A 19,502-nucleotide genomic window follows, 5' to 3' on the forward strand; every position below is an offset into this window, starting at 1 on the left:
CATCTTTTTGCAAAAATGGAGAAGTTTGGTTTGTATGTGTCAGATCTAGATCCGACGGCTATTGGTGAAAGATGGCATGCACAACATCATCACCAAATCGGGGCCTGTTTGATTCGCAGGATTTTGAAAACGCAGGAATACAACACGACAATATTACAAGTTTCAAACTGATATTACAAATGTTAGGAGTAATGCTGCACCTACGAAGAGGGAATTAATAGGAAGTTTACGTAAGAACATTCATTACTTTAGGTGGATGCAGCATTATCATACAAACTAAAATCCACCGCCCTGAAAAGTCACTAATGGGAAAATAAGTTTTCGAGTCTCTGGCCACTTGATGTTTCAAAAACAAATTCAGCTTCTGCGGAGACTTTGTCATTTAGGCTTAGACCTTGCGGTGATCAGCACGCCATTCACTGTTGCGCTAGAGAACGCCAAACCTCATTACCTTGAGCACACTTGCCTCCAGAACAAAGAACCTGGCCAATTTAATCTCAGATGTGCTGCCTCGGTAGTCAACCAAATCAATTTTTGTAAGATGGAGATCAAGGCATTCAATGAGATTGTTATAGTGCAGCACATTTTTCACTTTCGGGTCTTTTTTATCTGCAAAAGAAGAGACCATATTAGAGCAGCTGGATGTATAAAATTGCCGTGTCATCAAGAGGTACCAATATCATTCGCTCATACGATAGGGTTCACTGGCTAATGATATTTTTCACTCACTCTCTCTCTCTTTCTCTTTCCTCTCATTTACCTAGGAGTATGGGAAGAGCTTGGGCATTTGTTGCCTTCCACTATGCGGTTGATTCCATATTTCGCAAAAGTATGCCACATAATACGCATCAATGTCAAATCAAAAGATTTTGGCACCGCTCTCGTGATGTGAGAGAGTTGGCACCGCTGTGCACACAGACCCACATGTATAAACAAATCAATCAAACTAACTACACCAGCCTCTCACTCTCCCAAACAAGTGTTTTTTATTGCCTCGGTCCTCTCTCTCTCCCACGCAAGTGTTTTTGGCACCGAAGCAAAGTAGATGATCCAGATTGGGGCACCAGGTGAGCAATGGAGGGGCATCGATGCCAAATGCATCACAAGTGAATTTGGCACGTGTTTTGGCCTACATAGTGGAGGGCCATTATAGCCCACTTTTGTACTACCTCTTATTTAGTATAAAATTTTGACCATAGATTTACGTAAAAAATGCCAATGCATGTCACTAAAAATTACACCATTTGAAATTATGTTCAAATACAAATCCAATGATATAGTTCTTAGTGACATGCATTAACATTTTCTCAGTTAAATCTATGGTCAAATTTTGATACTACGAAATAGGAAGAGTAAACCAGGACGAAGGTAGTACTTGCTCTTAGGGTAACCATAGAGTTACTGAAGTAGTCTAAGTTACTTTCCACTATGACTAGCCTAGGCTACTATAGTAGTACAACCAAAAAACGATGCAGGTGATCACGTGAGAAAAAATACTAAAAACATTTCTTTCGGTGCAGTGCGTAGATGCAGTTTTGAACACTACACTTGTCATCATAATTTGGGAAAATTACGAAAAATTTGAGCTACGCTGTGATTACCGTTTACTAATAGGAAAGAAGTTTCACCTTGATGAGTAGCTTCTCCGTGCACGGAAAGCATGTATGGAATCCAACAACTTGATCTAGATTGGGGCCAATAGATTTTATTGCCAAGATCTTCACTGTGCGCATAGACTGGGTCAAGCATGTGGGAATCATTTTCTGGAAGACGGTCGTAAATACATCAAGAAGAAATTTAAAAATGTGAATTTCAAGAAGACGGAGAAGAAGATGAGTGCTATACCTGAACGATTACAGATCCAATAAAGAGTTCAGAGAATTTGGCAGACGAGTGCACCAACGCTATCAATTTTGGCCCGTCAATGACCCTGATTTTTGCTGGACCTTCTGGATCCGATACAAGCAGCCTCTCAAGGAAAGGCGCCTTCTTAATGACCATAATGTGGAACAGCCGGAGTGATCTCTTCCCAATTGCTGTCTTGTTGCGGGGCCAGCAAGACACATAAATCCATTGGAGATTCGTCGAGGCGATGTGGAGGCTAATGAACCCGTGGATCTACTCAAGACGAAGGTACTCGAGCGCAGTAGAGCTGCGGAGCAGGTGCTCCATAGCCTTCTTCGAGATGACAATGTCGAAGAGGTCCAGCTGCTTGAGTTGAGGGAGAAGAAGGGCGGGCGTGACATTAATCTGGGGAAGATAGCAGGAGCTGAAGCTGGCGCGGCGCAGCATTGGCACGAGGCGGAGCGCGGACGACGGCAGAGAGCGACATCTTCTAGCTTCAAAGCTGAGCTCCTTGAGCTGATCTAGGGCGGGGGATAAGAACCACTCATCGAACTTGGGTTGGACCTTGCAGTTGGTACTGAACATGTGGATGTCAAGGCGTCTAGCTGGCCCAGGGTGCGATGAAAGGATCTTGGAGACTGCGGCCATGCGTTTGCAATCCCCGTCACAGAGGCAGCTGTCGACGGTGAGGTTGAGGGGGACGCGGCGCCAGAGGGGGCGCCACCGCTGGGAGAGCAGGGCGGTCCGCATGGCGGATTTGGTGGGGAGGAGGCCGATGATGACGAGCAGCATGTCGTCGGGGTGGCTGCTGATGAAGTCCAGGCTCACCGGATGCGGTTTTGGCTCGAGCCACCTCTGCTTGTTGGCTGCCTCGCCGTCCATCTCAACAGGCGGCGACGCCGGTGTACATGTGTGCTGGTGTGTGTTGTGTGTTGGGTGTGCGCGAGTGCGTCCTTCTGTGCATGCCGCCGCGTAGTGGTGAATTGTGCGCGAATGCATCCTCCACATGGAAGAAGTGTGTCCTCAATGCGCCCTCAATTTACTAGCGTGTGGGGTGCTACCCCGAGTGGTTTCAACTTTGTTTACTTCACCGCGTGTCAGATGGGCCTCTATTTTACTTATTTTCACCCACTCCCACATGGGCCAGCACACGAAGATACATAACATGAGCTGACAAGGCAGCATGTGGACTAGTTGACCGGTCAACAAAACAATATATGGAGCTATACGTTGACACAGTGAGCGTATAATCCGTCGGTATAGAGTGTTCGTGTGAGAGGGGAGGCCCGTGAGAGATAGCGGAGAGAGAGAAAAAGCTACTTCCTCCGTCCAATAATGTAGTTCCAACATTTTTTTAAATGTCAAACTGTTGAAACTTTGACCAAGTTTATAAATAAATTACTTATATCTACAATACCAAACATAAATGATAGTATGAAGTAAGTACATGTTGTGATTAATCTAATGATCTTTCCAGATGTAAATGTTTTTCTCCACATATACCTGGTCAAACTTTTCTGAGGTTTGACATTTCAAAATGTCCATATGCTTATGGATGTGAGAGAGTCCCTAACTAGAGAGAGAGAGAGAGAGAGAGAGAGAGTGGGTGAAATAGAAAGAGTGAGTGAAAAAGTGTGTGTGCGTGTGTGAAAGAGACATGGACAAAACTAGATAAAAGTTGAGAAAAACGTGTGTGTCTTATGCAAACATATCACACATGCATCTTTGACAACGGAAGCAAGGTGAGGAGATTGTGTGTGGTTGTTTGCAACCGAGAGAGCAAGACCCCTAGCACATGGCCAAGAGGGTTCTGTCAAACAAGGGAGAGATGTCGAGAGAGAAGTACGGAGAAAATGCAGACATGGGGAGGAGAGAGTGTGTGTTTGTCATAGAGAGATCCCCTGGAGATCGTGATGGGACTACATGGGTGGGAGATCGAGTGACAAGGTGTGTGCGCGATATAAGATACCCTGAGAGATATCGAGATAGACGTATGGATGGAAGGAGACAATACGTGTGTTCCTGATGGCTAGTGAGTGATAATCATACTTAGGGGGGAGTGCTTGCGCTTATGATGGAGTAAGGGATTATGGTACTTATTAGGGGGGTGCGTGTCACATAGAGAAAGAACAAGGGAGGAGACTGTTGGATGGGTCTATATGTATAGCGCGAGCGAAACATGTGTATGTGTGAACCATGGAGATATAAAGTTTGAGAGAGATTGAGGAGCCCCGACAAGGCTGAGTGGTGCGTCAGATAGCTGAGAGGGGGAAAGAGATATTCCATCCGCTCGATAATGTAGTGCATGTAATTTTTTAGAAGTCAAACTTTGGACACTTTGATCAGGTTTACGCAAGTGTTATTTATATCTTCAATACCAAAGATACATCATACGAAACTCCATCTCATGGTGAATCTAATGGTATATGTTTGTTGTTCCAGATCTAATTGTTTTTCTCCACGTACATGGTCAAACTTTGTTATGTTTGACTTTTCAATAAATCAATATGCTATGGACCGACGAGAGTGCCTAAGTCAAGAGGGATCAAGTGTATGTGAAGGAGAATGAGTAAGTGTGCAAAAAGAGTATGTGTGTGAAAGATAAAGTGACAACAAACGATAAATTAGAGAGAGAGAGTGTGTGTGTTTTTTCGTTTCTTAGGCAAACATATCATGCATGCATCTCCGAGATAGAAAAGCGAGGCGAGGATATACACGAAGATAGCTAGTGTGTGATTGTTTGCAACAGAGAGAGACACCCCTATAGTACATGTCCAATAGAAGTTTGGCCAACAAGGAACAAAGGTCAAGAGGGACACATGGAGAACATGGATGCATGGGGAGGGCGAGAGGGTGTGTTTGTGATAGAGAGACCCCCTCGAGATCGTGATGGGACTATATGGGTGGGAGATCGAGGGAGGTGCGTGCGTGATAGAAAGATGCCCCGAGAGAAATCGAGATAGACCATGCACATGTTTGTGATGGAGACTAAGATTAGCTAGTCATATACATATAGGGGGGACTGCGTGTGCTTAGAATTGAGTGAGAGACCATCATACTTGGCTAGCTAGGCATGAGGTTGTGTATGTGTGTGCGTGGGAGATGGAGAGAGAGCGAGGGAGAGATATAGAGTTTTAGATGGGCCTATCGAGTGCGAGTGAGATATGCATGTGTATGTGTGACCCAGGTAGATGGAGAGTTTGAGAGAGAGGGGGAAGAGCTCTGAGACGACAGAGTGGTGCGTGAGAGAGTTACGGGCAACGAGCCAAGGAATTTGTGTGCGTACGATGAGTGCACCCAAGATATCTAGCTTGGACTAGAGAATCATACATAGTGTGCGAGAGAGACCTATAAATGGAGTATATATGCATGCGAACTAGAAAGACCCCCCCCACGCACACACACAAAGATAGAGAGAGAGATGGAGAGAAAGAGAGAGGACTAACAAGGTTTGTGTGTTGGATGCGTGCGACATAATTGAAGATTGTCGGCGACAGAGAGAGAGAGAGTAGGAGTCCGGGAGAGGGGGAGGTCGCGTTTTATGCATCAAAGACTTATGTAAACCATGTTTCGATATAAACTTGCATTCACATATTTAAATTGGAGAACATGTTGTCTGCAATCCACACATGAACGGATATATGCGTATATCAAACAAGTTCATTAATTTGACTTTCAACATGTTCATGGAGTACTATAATACTGTACAACATGCTATTCGATTGAGGTGTTCAATTTTGGATTTAGTTCACTATTTTGACCTGGTGAACGAGCTATTTCATTGAATCGAGATATTTCATTTTGGGTTTGATTCCCGTGGACAGTCTATCCGCCCTTAAGTGGTATTACCAGCCATTCTGGAGGAGCAGTTGATTTAGCAATTTTTAGTCTTCATCTATCAGGTATTTCATCTTTTGAGTGGGTCAACTATTTGTCATATAGTAAATCGCTAGCAACGAGCATGTAAAAACACATTACTCCCGAGCATCATCTCTCCATCTAAAAAAGAAGTGGCAAGCTAATATTTCTAAATTTCATTCGAATCGACTTGGTAACGTAGACGTGGATGCTCGTTCTCCCACATTTTGAATGAACTGTTAAACATCCTCTGATCGGTGGAATTCGCCCAAGCAAATAAATGGGAGACGTGAAATTACCGTCCTATGTGGGAGACGCATTAATTGGCCCGTTGTGCATCGAGGGTAGGTTCGTAACTTCATCCAAGCGCGCCTTCTCCTCGGCCGAAATGACATGTGCCGAATAATTCATAAACCATGGTCGGCAAAACACGCTCACCTCGCCCGAAATAGCTCGCTCCCACTATTTCAAAACACGCTCTCCTCGCCCGAAATCGCTCGCTCCCACTATATTTCAAAACACGCCCTCCTCGCCCGAAATTGCTCCCGCCTACTATTTGGGGAGAAGCAGAGTTACTCTACTATCCCTGACCCTCAGTACACAGACCCAAGCCGAGAAGCCTAAAGGCAGGGGTAGAACTGTAACTCCCCCTCACATTTTAGACAAATGCGGCCGTAAAACATGGTTCCACTCCCCTCCCAATTCCCCCCCCCCATTCATACGTCGTGGGCGCCAAATCACCTTCTCCCTGGAAGCTCCCTTCTCCCGAGTCGCGAAACCTCTGCCCCTCCTCCATGGCGCCCCCACCGCACCAATTTCACAGCCACCCTCCTCCCTAATGTCGGAGACACTGTCCATTTGACATCGTGCACTGGGCCGTGTGCCTCTTACTCCGTGCTGCTGGAGCTGCCTCGACGATGGCTGCGTGAACCGTACGGGAGCCGGTTCACCCCCGCCGTTGTTCATGGTGCCGAAGCCGCTCCAACTTCGGATCCGTCCAGAGTCCCGGCGCTGCTTCCCCGTAGCCGTCGACTGTCGCGGCATTGTTGTTTCCCTGCCGCCGGTGGGCACCGCAACTGCGCCGGCCTCACCGACTCAGTAGCTGGACCTGCCTACTTCACCATGCCGCCAGATAGGTCGCACCCTCATCTCAAATCACTTTATTTAGGCATCAGTTGTCTGAATTCTTATTCTGGGCCAATCGATTCCCAATGGGAAGCAGCACCCCTCGAGGTGGCGAAGCTCCTAGGCTGCCAGTTGGCTGGTGTCTAACATAAGGGTGCGGGGCCACAAGTTCGCCGCGGAAGCAACACTTAGATGTTTATCTTAGAGTTGCGTGGGTTCAAGGTACTGCCTCCGCCGGATCTGGGTGACAGGGAGTCTTTGTGTATTGGCCCAGGGGCGGCGCAACCAAGGCAGTGTGGTGGGTGGGGAGCGGGGTTTTGGTCGGGGCCACGGACGGCGGAGGCAAGCTGCTCTGTCGTTGGTCGTTGGCTCTTCGGGGAAGATTCCTAACAGTGTCAACCGAGAGGTACAAGACGACCATCAAGCCATTCGGTGTAGATTTGACAGTACAAAAATAAAATAAAATCGTGTGACCCCAATTTAGTCTCAGTCAACAGACGTGTGACCACTCTCGTACCTTGCTGTTGATCTCTTAGTGTATTTCTTCAGATCAATGAGATTTGTCGTTCTTAACATTATACATTATCTGCATCTTCAGCCACACCGTCTTCCGACTCACCGCAGCTGCTCCAACAAGGGAAGCATACACTAGAAGGGAGCTATAGTCCCCACTCAACAGTTCCCTGCACCGAATGCGCGTGCCCGACATGGACAGCCACAACAACTGCAGGGCCATCGACAAGTCAGCACATGTTGCTCACTCCTATGGATGGCAGCCAGATAGCTTGTACCCTCATCTTACTTGTGTGCAACAATTATGGCTTTGTTATTCATGCTAATCTCTTACGGGTCTTGTTCAGGAGTTAACGTTGTTCCATAGTTCAGCTAAGATACTTGTTCTTTAGGTAACGCTGTTCCGTAGTTATCATCCATCGGCCAATGCTATCCCATAGGCTGGTGATTATAGTATTATACCACTTCTAGTATTACCTATGTTGTTCTTTAATACTTTTGTGTGCCAGTTAATCTCGAGTATGAACGATACATATTCTGTAGCTTTCATTTGTGTTCTCCCTTTAGTTTTTGAGACATGTTGCTGCTAGTTAACCCCAGTCCTACTATTTATGTCGTCTCCTACAGGCACTCATTACATAAATCTAACTACTAGTTGTTTTCCATGCATGTCAGATATAATTGCACACACTGATATATCCACAAGAACCTCACAGAGTAATGTAAAAGCCAATAAACTTGATGTCAATGATACCCAATATGATGGAACATGTAAAGGTAGTTCTTCAGAAGACTTGTAAAAAGATGTTGAATCCTCTTCACCCCACAAGGTCCTTGCTCTAACTTGGCCCGTGATATGGGTACAACATGCATATAATGTCCTGGAGTGTATCTACTCTGTTGCAATGCCATGTGCTTAGCATGCTGATCATGCATGTAAATATGTCATGCCTTCCTGTTTTTAGTACCTATTCCATTCATGATAACATGTTTTCAAATCCAAGTACTATCATTCTACTGTATCGCAATGCCATCTGCTTAATTTGGACATCATGCTTCTGAGTATCTTATGCATTGTTATTCATCAGTATGTACTTCATATGTCTATCATACCATGTTTTTACATTGAAGTGATGTTCTAGTGCTCTATTGCACTGCCATCTTAGTTTCCCAATCATACACGTGTATGTTGCCTTAGTTTTTTCTGTACATATCCCGCTAGCATAGAGTTTTACATTCAACTAGTGTTTTTTACTATGTTGTCCTGTCGTATCCCTAGCTCTTGCACCATACTCCCTCCGTCTGATTTACATGTTGCCGAACTGGATAAAAAATGATGTATCTAGAACTAAAATATGCCTAGACTCATCCATTTTTTTCCGGATGGAGGGAATACATGTCAATATGTCATGCCTCTCCATTCTTCAGTACCTATTCCATCTCTCTATTGTAGCATGTTTTATAATTGAAGCACCATTCTTCTATACAAGGCATGCAAGGGGGAAGACGACTATGTGAGAATCTGAAGGGTTACAAACCAGGTCTTTGCAAAAGATCCAAATGCCAGGAGATAATAAACCAACTCCAGTTTTTATAGATACTGCTCCAGTACAGAGAAACCCAACTCCTACTGATAATAAGTAGATTCCAGTGGCCAAAGAAATAGTCTGCTCCAGTCCAGCAAAAATATGTCAACTCCATTCTAACAAGCGTGTGCGTATCCTTGCATCATGAAATTTTATAGCATGCTGATCATATTTACTACATGTTTCTTACCCATCTTTGTTTTAGAAAATAAGCTTAACAGATAGAAGAATTTTTGCACTGGTATCATCTGTGAGGAAAGATTCTTGCAGGAATTCTCTGTACTCCAATGTAGATGTAAGTACCTATTGTATATCACTATATTTTTACATCAGCATGTATTTTGTTAATCGGCGTGAATCCAACCTTTATCTGAGCTAAATTTAGTTGTAGCAAAATGTATGATTAAAGACCACAATGTTGATTTTTGTAAGGAAAACTTCGTGGTAGTTTGCATCCTGAGCTGCATGAGCATACTATCTCATATCAGTGGGTTTGATTACTTTGGTTCTGCAGTGGGTTTTCAGTGTTTTTTTACTGTGTTGTCCTGTCGTATCCCTAGCTCTTACATCATACTCCCTCCGTCCGGATTACATGTCGTAGAAATGGATAAAACTAGATGTATCTAGAACTGAAATATGCCTAGACCCATCCATTTATTTCCGGATGGAGGGAATACATGTCAATATGTCATGCCTTTCTATTCTTCAGTACCTATTCCATCTCTGCCGTAGCATGTTTTATAATTGAAGTACCATTCTTCTATATAAGGCATGCAAGGGGAAGACGGCTATGTTAGAATCTGAAGGGTTACAAACCAGGTCTTTTGAAAAGATCCAAACGCCAGGAAACCAACTCCATTTTTCATAGATACAGCTCCAGCACAAGGAAACCCAACTCCCACTGACAATAAGCAGATTCTAGTGGCCAAAGAACTAGTCCGCTCAAGTCCAGCAAAAGAATGTCAACTCCATTCTAAGAAGCGTGTGCGTATCCTCGCATCATGAAATTTTATAGCATTCTGATCATATTTTCTACATGTTTCTTACCCATCTCTATTCTAGAAAAAAGGTTAAATGATAGAAGATTTCCTTCATTGGGATTGTATTCGAGGAAAATATCTTGCGGGAATTCTCTGTGCTCCAATGCTGATGTAAGTACCTGTTGTATATCACTATATTTTTACATCAGCATGTATTTTGTTAATCGGCGTGAATCCAACCTTTGTCTGATCTAAAATTAGTTGTAGCAAAATGTTAAAGGCGCTAATGTTCATTCTTGTAAAGAAAACTTCCTGGTAGTTTTGCATACTGGGCTGCATGAGTGTACTATCTCATATCATGCACATTACTGAATTGTAGTGCTGATGTGGTTGCCCATTCATGCATTGTGTCAATGTTGCTTTCGTATTACCTTACCTGGATGATGATAGCTGTGCCATATTGTGTTAATTTCGTGTTGGCTACTTGCCCAAACATTAGTTGTGCCAATGTTGCTTTCCTGTTATCTGACTTGGCCAATGATAGCAATGCTAGTGTCTTAATTTGGTGCAGGCTGCTGAAGATAAGAAGACAAACTCTAAAAACAGCAAGGCAACTCCATCGTTTCTTTCCAATAAATCTAGGCCAGGTAATATGCCAATAACTCATGATTAGTCTGTTTGGTTCCCTCCTAATTTATGTTATGATGCAATGGTCGAGACACTCTCCACTATCAATAATACAAGCCTGCCAAAATCGCCATCTAAATCTGTTTAGTATCCTCTATCTCGAATGCAACGGAAAAATTGTATGTTTGTGAACCGATTAATGGCTGAAGGAATGACGGAAATGGTGGAGGAATCAGACGTGCAGAGTCATGTGACACAACAACTGGTCAATGTTTTCAAAGACAGTGTAGCAAAGCAGCAAGAACTTGCCCACATGCTTATGGGCGTCATCTGTGCTGAGGTTGCAGATTGTGACGTTGTAGATCGTTAGGTTCTATTCATTTATTTGCACTAGCATGAATCTTTGATTGTCTAGTGGATGTAATTTCCTGTAATATATGCTGGATGTGCAACATTTTTCCCTATATACCGTACCTTTGATTGATTGGTTTTGGTCCTGTGCATAATTGCTCGTCGTAATGGGCTCAAATTATCTAATTTGGCCTAAAGACATGTACGAACTTTAGTGGGCCCATTAAGTTAATGGGCCGTTACCAGGCCGAAACTTAATAGTCAGCCCTCTTAACTCCCGGGTCGTTAACAGGCTGACATCGAAGTGGGAAACAGGTGGGCCCAATTGATTTCATGGGCCGTTAACAGGCCGTTACTAAGTTCGGGCTACATATGGCCCAACCATACTATGGGCCTTTAGCAGGCCGAAAGAGACTGCGGGCTTGTACTGGACCATGAAGAGCATGGGCCGCTAAGAGGCCGAAAGTCAGGTTGTATTGTAAATGGTCCAACTGTGTTGTGGGCCTTTAGCAGGCCGAAAGAGAAACCGGGCTGGTATTGGACCATGAAGAGCATGGGTCGTTAAAAGGACAAAACTCAGGTCCGACTACAAATGGCCCCGCACGTTTATGGTACGTTAACAGGCTGAAAGGCACACAGGGCCGGGAATTGGCCCAACAGTTAAATGGGTCGCTAAAATGCCAAAACTCAAGTCCGACTACAAAATGGCCCAACATATATATGGGCCGTCACTAGGCTGAAAGACACACCAGGCCGTAAATTGGCCCAACACTTAAATGGGTCGCTAAAAGGACGAAACTCAGGTCCGACTACAAATGGCCCAACTAATTTATGGGCCGTCAACAAGCTGAAAGGAACACCGGGCCGGAAATTAGCCCAATATTTAAATGGGTCGCTAAAAGGCCGAACGATATACATCGTGAAAATTGGCCCATCCACTGAATGGGCCATTAATAGGCCGAAATCTCATCGGGCCGATATTGGGCCCAAATATATAGCGGGTTGTTAACGGGCTCGAACTGACGATGGGCTGCAATGGTGTCAAATCTTTAACGAGCTGTTGACGGGCCGAATTGGCACATCTCGTATGGGCCGTGGGCTTAAATGGACCTGACACAAGTAGGCCTTATATGGCCCGGCCTGCTATTTTTTACTGGGCCGGCCTTTTTCACCAGAATGGGCCACTGTTGGGCCATGCCACGTGTCGACCTATCATAGGAGCCTCCTGTCCATTGAGTAGATGACATCTGTCCCAACGGTGAGGCAACACGTGTTTCCTCCGGCCAATGATGATTTTACACGTGGAAAATCCCCATCGGTCCGGGCTATTAACGGGTTATCGGATCCAAAACCGGACCCGATAGCTTAATGGCGTTCTGTTACGGTGGATGCCACGTGTCGGTCACCCTTGATGAAAGCACTTCTGTGACGCATGATTTATCGTCATGGAAGTGGACACTTCCATGATGATAATTTTGGTCATGTCATGGAACAGTTCTACGACAGCACAGGTGTGACTATCTTGATTCTGTCATAAATTTGTCATGGATGTACATGCATGACAGAAAACGTGACCTACTGTGACAAACACGTATCATCACGGAACTGTATTTTTTTGTAGTGGAGTAAGTAGGTTGTTTGCGTATGGGAGTAAAGGGGACTTGATGCCTTGTAATGCTATGGTTGGGTTTTACCTTAATGATCTTTAGTAGTTGCGGATGCTTGCTAGAGTTCCAATCATAAGTGCATATGATGCAAGAAGAGAAAGTATGTTAGCTTATGCCTCTCCCTCAAATAAAATTGCAATAATGATTACCGGTCTAGTTATCAATTGCCTAGGGACAAATAACTTTCTTGTGTGACAACAAGCTACCTATTAAAACTAACTTAGTTGTGTCTTCATCTGAACAACCCCTACTTTTTATTTATGCGCTCTTTGTTATCTTCCAAACCTATCCAACAACACCTACAAAGTACTTCTAGTTTCATACTTGTTCTAGGTAAAGCGGACGTTAACCGTGCGTAGAGTTGTATTGGTGGTCGATAGAACTTGAGGGAATCTTTGTTCTACCTTTAGCTCCTCGTTGGGTTCGACACTCTTACTTATCGAAAGAGGCTACAATTGATCCCCTATACTTGTGGGTTATCAGTTACTTCCATACTACTTTGTTACTAAATATTTTGCTCTAGATATTAAGTCTTTCAGGTGTGGTTGAATTGACAACTCAACTGCTACTACTTGACAATATTCTTTGCCTCCCCTTGTGTCGAACAATAAATTTGGGTTGAATACGCTACCCTCGAAACTGTTGCGATCCCCTATACTTGTGGGTTATCAAGACTATTTTTTGGCGCTGTTGCCAGGGAGCATAGCTCTATTCTTTGAGTCACTTTGGATTTATATCTGTTGATCACTATGAGGAACTTGAAAGATGAAAGAACCAAGAATTTTCATCAACTACGAGGGGAGGTAAGGAACTGCCATCTAGCTCTTTACTTGATTCACCTTCTGTTATGAGTAAATTTGCGACACCTACACCTGTCATTGATTCTCATATGTCACATGTTATTGATGATGCCACTTCTGCTATGCATGATGCTTATGATGAAACTACTTCTATGCCTGATAATACCGTGCCATTAGGTGAATTTTTTGATGAACAACTTGTTAGGGTTAGAGAGAATGAAATTATGGAAACAGATAATATTGATGAAAGTGATGATGAAGATTCCCCCCTAGATATGAATTGCCTGATGTGCCTGAGGGTTATTGAGGGAGTCCTGGATTAGGGGGTCTCCGGACAGCCGGACTATATCCTTTGGCCGGACTGTTGGACTATGAAGATACAAGATTGAAGACTTCGTCTCGTGTCCGGATGGGACTCTACTTGGCGTGGAAGGCAAGCTAGGCAGTATGGATATGGATATCTCCTCCTTTGTAACCGACCTTGTGTAACCCTAGCCCCCTCCGGTGTTTATATAAACCGGAGGGTTTTAGTTCGTAGGACAACATACAATCATACCATAGGCTAGCTTCTAGGGTTTAGCCTCTCCTATCTCGTGGTAGATCAACTCTTGTAATACTCATATCATCAAGAATAAATGAAGCAGGACGTAGGGTTTTACCTCCATCAAGAGGGCCCGGACCTGGGTAAAACATCATGTTCCCTGCCTCCTGTTACCATCCGCCTTAGACGCACAGTTCGGGACCCCCTACCCGAGATCCGCTAGTTTTGACACCGACATTGGTGCTTTCATTGAGAGTTCCTCTTTGTCGTCGCCGTTAGGCTTGATGGCTGCTACGATCATCGATAGTGATGCAGTCCAGGGTGAGACTTTTCTCCCCGAACAGATCTTTGTGTTTGGCGGCTTAGCTCTACCATCGGACTGTGTTCAGGAGATCGCATCGGCAGCCGCTCCGAGCCTCAATTCGGAGCCAGTTGCGCCATCCATGGACGGGTGGATAGACCCCGTCATGGAGGCCATATCCTCAGCGGCGATTGAGCCGAATATCGACCTTTCCCTTCACGAGAGCCATGTTGCCAAACTACCGGATCCTTCTCCAGCCATAGACTCCGAACTGCCTGCGCCTGTTTGTAACGCCCTCGATGCGGCTATATCTCCTACGTGTCGAAGCACGACTTAGAGGCATAACCGCATTGAAAGCAATGTCGCGGGTAAGGTAATCTTCACAACAACCCATGTAAATAGATAATAGGGGAAAAGGTACATAGTTGGCTTACACTCGCCACGTCACACAAATATATGAATAACATTACAATCATCCAATACACTCATGGTCCGACTACGGTACCAAAATAAAAGATCAACCCCAACAAGAGACATGGTCCCCGATCGCCCCAACTGGGCACCACTACTGATCATCTGGGAAAGACACATAGTAACGGCGAGATTCTTCGTCGAACTCCCACTTGAGCTCAAGCGCATCATCTGGAATGGTATCATCGGTCCCTGCATCTGGTTTGGAAGTAATCTGTGACTCACGGGGACTCAGCAATCTCGCACCCTCGCGATCAAGACTATTTAAGCTTATAGGTAAGGCAAGGTAATATGTGGCGCTGCAGCAAGCGACTAGCATATATGGTGGTTATCCTATTCGCAAAAGAGAGAGAGAAGAGAAGGCATAGCACGAACGAAGAACTATGATCAAGAAGTGATCCTAGAACAACCTACGTCAAGCATTTCTCCAACACCATGTTCACTTCCCGGACTCCGCCGAGAAGAGATCATCACGGTTACACACGCGGTGATTCATTTTAATTAAGTTAAGTTTCAAGTTATCTACAACTGGACATTAACAAATTCCCATCTGCCCATAACCGCGGGCACGGCTTTCGAAAGTTCAAATCCCTGCAGGGGAGTCCCAACTTAGCCCATCACAAGCTCTCACGGTCAACGAAGGATATTCCTTCTCCCGAGACATTCCGATCAGACCCGGCATCCCGGTTTTACAAGACATCCTCGACAATGGTAAAACAAGTCCAGCAGCACCGCCCGAATGTGCTAACAAATCCCGATAGGAGCTGCACATATCTCGTTCTCAGGGCACACTCAGATGAGACATACTACGAGTAAAACCAACCCTCAAGTTGCCTCGAGGTGGCCCCACAGTCTACTCGGTCGGACCAACACTCAGAGGAGCACTGCCCCAGGGGGTTTAAATAAAGATGACCCTTGGGCTCCGGAAACCCAAGGGAAAAAAGAGGCTAGGTGGCAAATGGTAAAACCAAGGTTGGGCATTGCTGGAGGAGTTTTATTCAAGGCGAACTGTCAAGGGGTTCCCATTATAACCCAACCGCGTAAGGAACGCCAAATCCGGGAACATAACACCGATATGACAGAAACTAGGGCGGCAAGAGTGGAACAGAACACTAGGCAAAAGGCCGAGCCTTCCACCCTTTACCAAGTATATAGGTGCATTAAGATAAACAAGATAATATGGTGATATCCCAACAATAAACAATGTTCCAACAAGGAACGATCTCCAATCTTCACCTACAACTAGCAACGCTAAAAGAGGGGCTAAGCAAAGCGGTAACATGGCCAATCAACGGTTTGCTAGGACATGGTGGGTTAGAGGTTTGATATGGCAATTTGGGAGGCATGATAAGCAAGTGGTAGGTATCGTAGCATAGGCATAGCAAAAGAGCGAGCATATAGCAAGCAAAGATAGAAGTGATTTCGAGGGTATGATCATCTTGCCTGCAAAGTTGTCAGAGTTGACTTGATCCTCGTAAGCAAACTCAACGGTCTCCTCGTTAGCGAACTCGTCTCCCGGCTCTACCCAAACAAGACAAACAATAAAAAGGAACACAATCAACCACGTGCAATGCTCGAACAACATGATGCAAACATGGTATGCTATGCGGGATGCAATATGTGATGCATATGCAAGATTTGGCAAGGAATGATTGAACATGGCCTCAACTTGGAAATCCAAGAGGTGAGGTGATTTCAGTTGAAATCGATATAAAGATCACCGGAATCGGATGCACGGTTTGGAAATGGCAAGCAAAACAAATATGGCACCGGTCTGCGATAATCAGCAAGTAGCCATCTAAATACATCAAGATAAATATGCTACAATACTCAAACATGACAACAAAATACATGGCAGGGATCCACTCATGATGCTTGACAAAATATGAACACTGAGCTACGGCCAATTCATCCATTAACAGGTTCAAACAAGCATGGCAAAAGTGCAAATGATAATCAGGTTTCAGACTTTGGAGCATGAAAACTATATGCTACAGGAACTTAACATGGCAAAGCAAGGCATGAAATGAAGCTACTCAAAGCACTTAACAAAAGTCCCTTAGTGACTTTGAGCCAAAAGGGATCAGAAAATACAATTGCAAGCATGTGAACATGGCAAAAACATAAACATATCTCAGACTTAGTGAAAAACTGGAGCATGCAAAACAGTTAACGAGTAGGCATGTTCACGAGCTCGATGCACTCACTACAGAGAATGGCATGACAAACTAAGCATACACCCATCAAGAATACATGGCATAGAATATAGACATGGCAAGAACAACAACACAGCATGCATGGATCAATAGCAACATCCTCGGCAAAAATCGCTAACAAAACAACAATCTGCCAGGATTCACGAAATAGAAAAAGTAGATCTTGATTGACTCAAGTTAGGTTGCCTCATAAATGCAAACAAAGACATTGATGGATAGAGCACCACAACATTAACAAATCATCCTTACTGATCATCCTCAAAAGAGGCACGGATCACTAGGAAACCACATGAACATATGGCATAATGACAAAAATCAGGATAAGGACTTGGTGAAATTCTAAGTCCCTGAAATCAGCATTACCGATTAGGCTACTTTGCAAGCTTGTGCTAGTCACCACACACATCACAAAAATACACGGTAAGCACCTCTGTAAAGATGGCATGGCATATAACAAAACACATGTAGATCTCAGGAGCATATCATGCACACATTAATCATGGCAAAAATGACAAATATCTATTTGATGCAACAGATCTGACAATTTTATCACATAGCCCTCTTCCGATAGCATTTCGGTCATGAAGATGAGCTCAAATGGAAATGATGCAATGAAAAGAAATGATGTACTCTCTGAGGTGAACATTTTGATATGATACACGCGCAAAACGGAGCTACGGATGCAGAGATACGACATGCCAAAGTTTGCAAAATAATTAGTGTTTCAGGGGTGAAAAAGTCAACCCGCGGGAAACGGATCTGGATCTGGAACTCGAGCACTGTAGCACGTACACGCCTCCCAAGGTTGAACGTCACCAGAGTCGAGATTGTAGGTCGCCGGAGACGTTGCCGGGGTCGAGGGAGGCCGGGCGACGCGGGTCGCCGGCGAGGCGGCGAGGAGGCGGCGCCGGCACGGCGAGGTGGCGCGGGCGGAGCAGTGGCCGGGCGAGGCGGCGGTGGCCGGCGATGGCGACCACGGCGGCGTCGGGCAATGGAAGGCCGGCGATGGAGGAGACGGGGCGGCGTGGTCGCTACCTCCCACGGCTCGGGCGGCGCGGCGGATGGGCCGAGGAGGGCCCGTGGCGGGCCTCAAGGGCCGGCGCGGATCGCGGCGATGTGGGCACGGGCGTCGGCCAGTGGGAGGAGGACACATGGCGGCGGACAGGCAGAGCGGACGTGTCCGGCCGTCCAGATCTCGTCCGGCGGCGCGAGGAGGGGATTTTTTTAGGGTTTCGTCCGTGATTTCGAATGAGGGCTCTTTAAATAGAGGTAGAGGGAGCTAGGGAGCTCCAAATGGAGTGCGGTTTTAGGACACCCGATCATGATCGAACGCTCTAGATGATGGAAGGGTCTTTGGTGGGTTTTGGGCCAAATTGGAAGGGTGTTGGGCTGCAAAACAAACGAGGCCTTCTCGGTCCCTCGGTTAACCGTTGGAGTATCAATCGAAGTCCAAATGGTACGAAACTTGACAGGCGGTCTACCGGTAGTAAACCAAGGCCGCATGGCAAGTCTCAGTCCAATCCCTGAATGTTTAACCCCCACACATGAAAATAGGTAGAAAGGACCACCGGAGGAGATAGGAGCGCCGGAATGCAAAACGGACAACGGGGAAAATGCTCGGATGCATGAGACAAACACGTATGCAAATGCAATGCACATGATGACATGATATGGGATGCATGACAAAAGCAACAACACACGAAAAAAAACCCGAACCCGAGGAAAATAAAATAACTTAGTGCCGGAAACATCAAGAGTTGGGATACATATAAGGTAAATTACATCCGGGGTGTTACAACACTCCACCACTACGAAAGGATCTCGTCCCGAGATCTAGGACTGGAAAAACGCCGGGTACTCAGAACGGAGGTGATCCTCGCGTTCCCAGGTGGCTTCACGGTCGGAATGGTGTGACCACTTGACTTTGAGGAATTTGATTGACTTATTGCGAGTCTTGCGCTCAGTTTCTTCAAGAATAGCAACTGGGTGCTCACGATAAGAGAGGTCTTCTTGGAGATCAATGTCTTCGAAGTTGACGGTGCGGTCAGGGGTCTTGAAGCACTTGCGGAGCTGAGAGACATGGAACACGTCGTACACGTTTGCAAACTTTGAAGGAAGCGCGAGTTGATAGGCGAGATCGCCTCTCTTGCTGACGATCTTGAAAGGACCCACGTATCTAGGGGCAAGCTTCCCTTTGATACCGAAGCGACGAGTACCTTTCATTGGAGAGACGCGGAGGTAAACATGGTCTCCGATCTCGAAGGCCAAATCACGATGCTTACTATCATAGTAGCTCTTCTGGCGTGATTGCGCTGCTTTGAGGTTATCACGAATGACTTTGAACATTTCATCTGCCTCTGTGATCAAGTCATTTCCGAGAAGTTGACGTTCACCGGTCTCCGACCAGTTAAGAGGTTTACGGCACTTCCTGCCATAGAGAATTTCAAATGGGGCCTTGCCCGAACTTGCTTGAAAGCTGTTGTTGTAGCAGAACTCGGCATATGGAAGACAATCTTCCCACTTCATACCGAAAGAGATAACACAAGCCCTGAGCATATCTTCAAGAATCTGATTGACATGCTCTACTTGACCGCTAGTTTGAGGATGAAAAGCTGTGCTGA

The sequence above is a fragment of the Triticum urartu genome, chromosome 6, assembly GCF_003073215.2.
Source record: "Triticum urartu cultivar G1812 chromosome 6, Tu2.1, whole genome shotgun sequence".
NCBI lineage: Eukaryota > Viridiplantae > Streptophyta > Magnoliopsida > Poales > Poaceae > Triticum > Triticum urartu.